General features: G+C 39.4%; 1 long non-coding RNA gene across 1 annotated transcript; it reads left to right on the plus strand.

The window, feature by feature from the left end:
* The first annotated feature begins 76 nt into the window (after positions 1 to 76).
* Positions 77 to 3,761, plus strand: LOC140252090 (uncharacterized). Its single transcript, XR_011903535.1, has 2 exons — positions 77 to 232; positions 3,417 to 3,761. It is a non-coding gene; the product is annotated as an uncharacterized lncRNA (long non-coding RNA).
* The last annotated feature ends 5,433 nt before the right edge of the window (positions 3,762 to 9,194 follow it).

Below are 9,194 nucleotides of genomic sequence, written 5' to 3' on the forward strand. Positions count from 1 at the left end.
CGCCGACCCTGCGTCTGACGCAACCGCGTCGCCACGGACCGTCCGCGGCGCCAGCGTTCGATTGGGGGTGTGGGGGGGAGAGGAGTGTTGCGCATGCGCAGACCCCCGTACACCCGTTCCGTTGTGGCCGTTAGGAGGCGCTGAGGTAAACATAACCCTGCTGAGAGAACTGCAAGCTGTATGGAGCCGTTCCCTGCTTGATGGCTGTAAAATGCATCCCTGATAACTGTGGGTAAGTGTTATGTTCCGGCTGCTGACAGGCCTTACATGTAAAAAGGAAACTGTGTGGCTGTGCACCATTAAACATCATCAGTGGTTTGAATAATTAATTCTCAGTACTGTCTTGTAATTTAGATGAGTTAGTATGTGCTATCTATGTGCTGTCATGAAAAAAAGAATGAAAAAAAAGACAAAGGGCTCTGTGGCTCAGGCCTCTTCTGTTTTACACTGTAATCAGGTGTATTCAAGCAGTGTCATACATCATGCAAACAGCATGACATGATTGAAGGCAACTTTGTTCAGGGCTATTTATCTTGTTCTCACCACTGGTTCCAGTACTGATCCATAACTAATACTGTGTACATGATGTAGTCATATTTCTGTGTGCTAGTTTAGATTGTAAGTAGTCAACAATTAGATACTTTACTGTGGTGAATTTCATAGTCAGAGCGTGAAGGTGATGAAACTGCCTATTTCTGTGTTTATTTCTGACATTAGGAATATATAAGATTTTGCTGGACTGGACCATGAACAAACCTTTTAGCAGGCTTTTTTCATGTTAACTTTCTTGATTAAAATTTGATTTTTGGTTTGATTTTAGCAAGCTATTTATATAGGAAGTAATTACTTCCAGTCTGGAAGCAGACAGTGCATTTGTAAAGGTGTGTTAAAGGATATACAGATATGCTTGTGGAATCCATATAGGTAAGAATTAAATGAATGTGTTTATTCATCCACACTGGGAATACTCTCAGAGTGCTTGACCAGAAGGCATAAAGTTATAGTCTGCAAATGATCATCTGTCATTGTTAGTTGTTCTGCAGCTTTGCTTGTGTCTTGGCAAGCAGGTTCATGACACTGATAGTTTCACAGATTTGATACATAAATATTTATTTCACACTGCTGCTTTTGACAGATGCAGGGAGGAGTTTTCAGATCTATCTGCTAGTGTAGCAGCTAACAGTGTTTTCAACAACATTATTGTATATCCTGAGTAAATGATAAACTGTAAGCATGTAATGATCCATCAGCAGTGGCTTTTATTTTCCAATCAGGACTATGTAAAAAACAAAACAAAACAAAACACCTTTGTTTTACACTTTTTCAGTGACATTAAACTGAGAATCGATCAGCACAAAACATGGTTTCTTTAAGGGATTTTTTCTTTTATGACAGAAGTTTGCCCAATTTGCTGTTTTCAAATTGAATTTGGTACATCATTTTGTACAGCACAGTGCTTCAGCAAATGTATCCCACTAAACCTTGATTGCACTTTTCATGTTTTCATGACGGAGCCATTGATGGCCATTTCAATTTTCAGTATTTTGTACCATTGATGAAAGGTAATTCTAATTGCTCTCCATATTTAGGCTCCAAAATCTTCATATCAGAGAACTGTATTCTTGCAGAACTAAGGCATGAGCAATAGTTCTCCGATTATTCTCTGTAAACAGCTTTTTATGGCAGTTCTACTAGTTCCAGACACCCCACTCTGGCTCAGCCAACATACAGCAAAGACTTCAGTTCATCTTCAATTTCCTTTCATTTGCTGAAATCTTTCACACTGACACTCTGTAATATTTCTCCTTCCAGTCATACAAGAACTCCTGAATCTTACAGAAATCCAGTTCTTCTCTGGAGGACATTTTGTCCTACCGATGACATATCTAAATCTCAGTTTTGAGTTTCCTCACTGATTTGACCTTATATTATCTCTGTTTTTTCTGGTTTATATGGTCTCTTACATTATCATTATACTGCAACTCAACACAAACTTAACAACAACAAGAAACTGGGTTAGGATTTCTGGATTCATTATTAAATGGTATTTGTGCTTTGAATTCCAAATCTTTTACCAGCCTATGCCAGATGTATATTATGGCAAAATACGTCTGAACCAATTTGCTTAAGGGGGAAACCTCCCTATGGTACTTTGCTGCAGTTGCTGTGTATAGAACTACTGAAATGACATCGTTTTCTACACAGAAGGAAGAGCAGTGATAGTGTATTTGCCTGGAAGGCCCACAGCACTGCAATCCGGTCTCTGGAGATCTCATTTCCATGTTAAACATGTCAAGTGACAATGACTGTGTCTTGCCTTTAGCTAGGTTGTCTTAGTTGTTAATTACTCCCACTTTGAGTGTTCACTTTTATGCTGAAGCAAGTATACCTAGCTTTGGCTTCATGCCATTTAGTTCTTTTCTGCTACAATAAAAATCACCACCATGATTGCGTTTTAACAAAAAATTAAGTGCCTTTCTGAAGTTTAAGAATATGGTGATATATTTGCTTTGTAATAGAACTTCTGATTGAGCACTTCTGGTGTGTCTGGGGCAGTTTCTGTGGCCCTGTGTGACTGCTATTTGTTGTGCTGGTACCCTACATCTTCTTCTCCTTGGGTCTGCATTGATGTCTTATTCATCCATCTGTATCTCAGGTCATTCCTCTGTCTCTTAAAAATACTACTGCAACATTATTTTTTTATTATTATCTGAAATTTCCCTACATTTCAGCAGCTCAGATAACTTCTCCAGTGTTACCTGTATTTGAAAGACTGGAGAGATGGAGTCATTTATCATAGAATCATAGAAAGACCTGGGTTGAAAAGGATCTCAAAGATCATCCAGTTTCAACCCCCCTGCCATGGGTAGGGTTGCCAACCGCTGGACCAGGCTGCTCAGAGCCACATCCAGTCTGGCCTTGAATGCAGATAGTAGTGTCAGATTTTTTGCCCCTCCGTTTTGTTATCTCAGAAGAGTGCCATCCTTTATTCTTTATTTTGTTTTGCCTTAAGTTTAGAGCCAGCATAGATGCTCAGTTTCAGTAACAAATGAAAACTGTATGGCCTTCTAGACAGATGTTTCCCCAGTCAGACACATACACTGCTTGAAATTTGTAGAAAGGGCGCTTCTTTTCAGTTGGGATTGTGATTAGTTAGCCTGAAAACTGTCCTTTTTTATATGAATATGTACAGTTGGCTTTTGTTTTAGGTTGTTTTCTCAGACTGAGAAGAATTCATCAGTAAAATCATCAGAATCTCATCAGAAACTGCATAAGATCTGCTTTTTTCCCTATAAACTTTGTACTCTACAGTAGTTCTTTGTTGAAACTGTTCCTTTCTGATACTCCAGTATTTATTTAGTGGTGGTTCAGAATAAGATTGCTTTTAAAGGCTTAGTTTTTCTTGTGTAATACAGGCACGGTCAAGCTGACCTACTGCATTTAGAGGACATCTGCTGGCTCTTCACAGTATTCCGCTAGCGATGACACTCAGCAAAAAATGGCCACATCACACGGAGGATGACTCAGGTGCATCATCCCTCACCTCTTCATGAACAGGGGAGATGGCTGTGCTTTTGAAGAAAGCTTTAGAAAACATGACAAGGTTTGATAAGTTCTTTGTTAACTTCAGGTCTATTTTTTTTAAGTTTGCTTAACTTCTCTTGCATAGAACTGCTTTAGTGTGTGAGAATGCTAGAAATAACATGTTCAGCTTGGGTGAAAGGAAAAAGGAAGGGAAATAAATCATATAATGTATCGTTCACTTTCTCAAGACTGTGAAGGTGTGGCACAGGAAGGTGCTGAAAGCATCCCTATCAGGTTCTGCTTTGATGTGTTAACTTTATATTCTGAATGTTAGAATGAATTACACCTTAGCTTTGCAGCATATGCACAAGAGATTGCTGTGGCCTGCTAGGGTGTGAGCTTGTCAGCAGCCTGCTTGTGCAGGAGTCTATTTCAGCAGCAGCAAGCTGTTGAGGCAAAGAAGGGCAGGCAAGGCAGTGCAGGCACCATGGCTTGTGCTGCAACTCTGTCTGTGTGCATTAGCAGCCTGATAAATTCTACACAATTCTGTGAGTCTTCATCACTGGGAACCAAAGCAAGAAGAGGGACTTAGTTTTTAAAACTGAAGTTTGTAATTATACAATCACAGAACTTTACTGAAGGTATTTAGAGGCATTTTTAGAGAGGGTATTTAGAGACATATTTAGAGGCACTTAGCCCTGCAAAGAAGAACCTGGGGTCCTGGTGGATGAAAAGCTTAACATGAGCCAGCAGTGTGCTCCTGCAGCTTGGAAAGCAAATGGTATCCCTGGGCTCCATTGGAAGAGGGGTGGCCAGCAGGGATAGGGAGGTGATTGTCCTTCTCTACTCTGCCCTTGTGAAGCCCCATCTGGAGTACTGCGTTCAGATCTGGGGTCCACAGTACAAGAAAGAAAATTTTGCTTTTGGCTTTGTGTGATTTGGAGCATATGATCCATTACTTATGATTATTACCCATTCCTTCAGTGTATGTAAATTTGTTTTCTATGATAACATAGAAATGATAACATAAACTGTCCATGTAAATGGACAAATGTAAAGTTTCACTGGTGACTCAGAAGAGAATATGAAAAAAAAACACAAAAGCAAAGCCAACCAAAACTCCACACAAAGAAACTAGAACCTCAACTTTCTAAGTGCTGGCTTATGCAAGAATATGCTCATCACCTCATTCTACCTTGGACTTCATCTGTGTTTAATTCTGCATGCCAAAATGCCTTGAGAAGAACACTGCAGCATTACTTCATTGTAGATGTTTGTTTTTTTCCACGTTAAGACTTCAGTCTCCAGTTTCTTTGTCTTGAGCATACCAATACCCACTAGCCTACAGCTGAGACACAGGTGGAACTTCAGCTGCTTGGCTTCAGGTCTGCAAACCTTTTCCTCTTGTGTTTCTTGATCTTTTCTTTTGGCAGATGAGCAACTCATTACACTGGAGGTGTGAGTCCACAGATACATATATTGGCTGAAGCACATGCTGAATGTGGTCTAGTACATGAGGATTCATTAGTCTGTTGTTTTTTATCCTTGCATGATGCAGTGTTTCCCCCCCTCCAGATATGCTGCCTTACATATTAGTTTATTTAGATGCTCACTCGAGGTTTCTTTGGTCTATCTTTTTGAATATTCAGTTGCCAGCAGAGGATGTAAGCTCCAGGGTTGACAGCTAGTTCTGTTTGCAAATGTAGACTGCTCCCTGAGGCACAATTCCTTTGTTAGTGATGTTTCCAAGCTATATAGAATTACACAACAGTCATGAGAGTAAATACTGTCTTATGCCATTTTAAATTCTTTTTCTAATTAGCATGTGTCCTTGTATATGTTTTCAGAAGTCAGCTCATTGCTTTTACCTGTGCACTGAGCTTTCTGTGAGCAGGTTTTGCATGTTTCATAGGATGCAGTAAGACCACTGAATAGAAAACAACTGGATTTTCAACTGCACTGTAATACCTCCATGCGAGAAGACATGAGCATTGTAAGCAATGCTTTTGATGACAAATGGATCTTTCCTATCTGAACAGTCTTTCCAAATTAGCAAAAATGCAACCTATTGAGTATAGATAACCTTTTATTTTAAGACTTCCTGGATGAAAAAGAAGGGAAGGAAAAAAGAAGGGGAAAAGAGAAGGGAATGGAGGAGAAGGGAAAGGGAACAAAGGGGAAGGAGAAGGGAAAGGAAAGGGAAAAGTGAATTAAACTGCCTTATGGAATGTTCTGATTGGTTTGGTTTATCAAAAGAGAACAAATGGATTTACTCTGAGGTTTGCACTTCTCAGCAGTAAAGCTACCTAAATTTTAGGAGGAAACCTATGTACCTGGTACATACAGGATAGTACTATGAAGCACGTTTTTTTGTGCTATCAGCATTTTCCACTGAGGCATCAAATGTTACCTACCATCACATGAAGCACAGAAGATTCCCAAGTGAGTTAATGATCTGCAGTGGCCATCTGTAATCCCAGGCGATGAAACAACCATCAGCATCTGTGTAACTGCATAGGTGTACCCAGCTATAACCTCCCCAGCTTCCTCTACAGTAAGAGAGTTTAGCAGCAAAATGAGTAAGATTTCTGTGGGTTTTAGCAATAGAGCAGGTCAGTAACATAATGCATGTAGGTTTTGTCCACAATCTTGGCTGAGAACTTGTTGAATGTCCCTGCTTAAACCATGGAGCTTCAGAAGTAAAACATAAGACATCCCTTTCCAAGGGCACGAACTGTAATGGATTACATTCAGCTCTAAACATAAACAAATGTAATTCCACTGAAATTAGAAAATGGGCATTGCTTTGTGCAAAGGTTACATTTGATTCCTACACTGGGGACCAAGATTCTCAAAAATCAGTTACATTTCTTCTGTGACATTACCAGCTTGGCAGTACACAGCCTTACTCATAGTGAACAGCAAGGAGAACAAGAATAATCTTGGTGAGTTTGTTTCCCAGTAAAATTCACATCCTGTCAGGTTGTATTTTTCTGCACGTTCCAGACTCAGGAATAATTTGTCCAAAAAGTTTCATATTTGCACCACTGCTTGTGCATCAGTGCCTGTCCAGCATTAGCAGGGCCTAACAGTAGGCCTGTATTTCAGGGCTGAAATTGCCATGGGTATCCTTATAGTATGACTGAGGTACATGGAGCAGCAGGTTTTGCTTTGAAACTCCATCCTTAAATAAATGCCTATGCTGAGCTTTAATTACTGAGCAATTAGTTCTCCTCCCTGATACTCAGTCCTGCCAACAAGAGACCAGACTGGTTTTCCTTGAGAACTTTCCACAGCATGTTTATACCCATGATATTTTATTTCTTACGGCTGAGAAACAATTGCGTTGCTGCAGTACAGTCTCTCTTTTTTCTTTCAGTAGCCTGAGCTTTTTTATTGTAATTTTATTATATATATATATATTTGTATATACAACATTATATATATAATATATATATATATCACTTCAGTTTCATTTCATGCAGCTGCTGAGAATGACATTTCTCTCTAGAGAAATTTTTGCTTTCTGCTTTAGCATGCTCAGAGGAAATGTGCACAAGCTGATGTCAGACTGTATGAGCTGTGAGGCTGGGAGTTGGACAGGTCTCTTGAGAGCTGTGTCAGCATTGATGCCTTGTTCGCAGAGGCGTGGGCTGCAGCTCCCCTGTGTCCACCTGACAGCAAGTTCTCCAGGGACAGCATCTGTTTCAAACCAAGAGAGCTCCATGCCTTAACTGTGTCTCCACCACAGCCATGCTGATCCAGCTTCACTTCTATGCTAGTGAAAATCCATTTATTTCAAAGAGGTATTTGTGTTGTTTAAATCTCTATCTTTAAGAAACAGGTCAAACTTGTCAGCCATATGATTCAGTTTACTCATCTGTAAAACTGACATGTTTTTTCCTTGGCTCAGGAGTGTGGGTGGAGGAATTTTGCAATGTATGTGAATTTAAAAGAAATAGCTTGTGCTGAGAATGATTGTTTCTGAAGCACTAGCTATTAGATCTATTCTGGTTTGAATAAAACCTTGGCACGTCACAAGGTTGTTGTTTTTTTTTCCCTGCCTAATACATGCTTATGGGCATTCCAGCTTTGATCCCTTCCATGGAGTTCCAGCTTTAGAGCAACATGCCTCAGCCTAGCTTACAGAACTACCACGTTGCTTATATAAATGCCATCAAAGCTGAGCAGGTATTCTGTTTCTGCCTATTGTGCTGGACAATTATGCTAGGCACCACAAAGATGTTAGTCAGTGGAATTTCACCACTTGTGCCAGCATAAACTTTTTTCCTCCTTATCTTTTGCATCTCTCAGTGATGTTATTGTATCAGTAACTTTGTCTGGTGCAGTCAAATCCTGCCCCTGTAGATAACACCTGCAAGATTAGCCACTGATTGAATGCTGGAGCCAGGATGACATCATGCCTGTATCATTATGGAAACAATTAGACCATTACTAAGACTTGCCAAGAGAGCAGACATCTTGGTTATAAGGTCTACCATACTTCTTGTGGTATGAAACATACTAGCTTGTATGAAAAATTCCTGTTCTTTTTCCTTTTTTTTTTTTTTTTTTTTCCCAGTTCATACATTACCATCTGCCCTTTTGGCTTCTAAAATTGGCTTATTGACATTATCCATAAAAACAAAATGCCACTGAGCATAAGGATGTAATTTATGCTTTTGTCCAGTTATTGACAAAGGCTTTAGGTCGGCATATTAAGACAAATGACGTTTATCAGCACATTTTTGTGGGCAAGCAGATTACTGTGGCTTTTTTTTCCTGTCACAATGTCAAAGGAAAGCAAGACAAAGTAGGTATCAGAGGGTTTGTTATAGTACCACAATGATGCATATTTACTGAATCATCTTCTCTTGTATAAACTAAGGTAGCTTGTCTTAACCTATCAGGACAACTAAATAAATTAGACTGTGCTCTATTTCCCTACAAGCAAAACCAAATGCAAATACCATTTTTTTTCCTGTGATTTAGAATTGTAAGGAAGTTTTTAGAAAAAAACCTACCCTAGTCCTCCCTTGATTGTCCTAAGGTCGATTTTTACATTCTTAAATTGAAAACCAATTTCTGGCAAATACTGATTTATCAGAAACCAGCTGACATAACACAACATTTTCTCCCCTTGTCATTAAGCACATGGATTTAATTTTTAGATTGTAACTTCATAAACCCTCATTATACATCTATTGCATGTGTGTTGACATTCATAAATGTATATGTTTATTTCATTTGTTGCTAAAGAAGCACATTTGTCTACTCCTAAGTCCATAACCTTGCTGGTAAGATGAACAATACCATTGAAATATTTTATTAGTTTATTTCTTGACTTCTGCTCCAAGTGTGTAAAACCCAGAGGAAATGGGAGTTGGCTAAGTTTTTAATTAAAACACATTCAGGATGATAAAGATGTTGAATCACGGTGTGTCTTCATAGAATGACGCAAGGTATGCAGGTATCCTACAGTCACAGCATTCTGGCAGAACATGAAGGAACTGCACCACTGAGGCATACAGCAAGTAGCTCCTGCACAACTTAACTGCTTGCTTTATGGCTGTGCTTCAGGATCTTCTCAGAGAACCACCAATGCCTGAAAGACATTGACTTTCCCAGGCAGTTTAAAGGATTTTTTCAATAGCTAGGGTAAGTCATTC

This window comes from Excalfactoria chinensis, chromosome 4 (assembly GCF_039878825.1).
Source record: "Excalfactoria chinensis isolate bCotChi1 chromosome 4, bCotChi1.hap2, whole genome shotgun sequence".
Lineage (NCBI taxonomy): Eukaryota > Metazoa > Chordata > Aves > Galliformes > Phasianidae > Excalfactoria > Excalfactoria chinensis.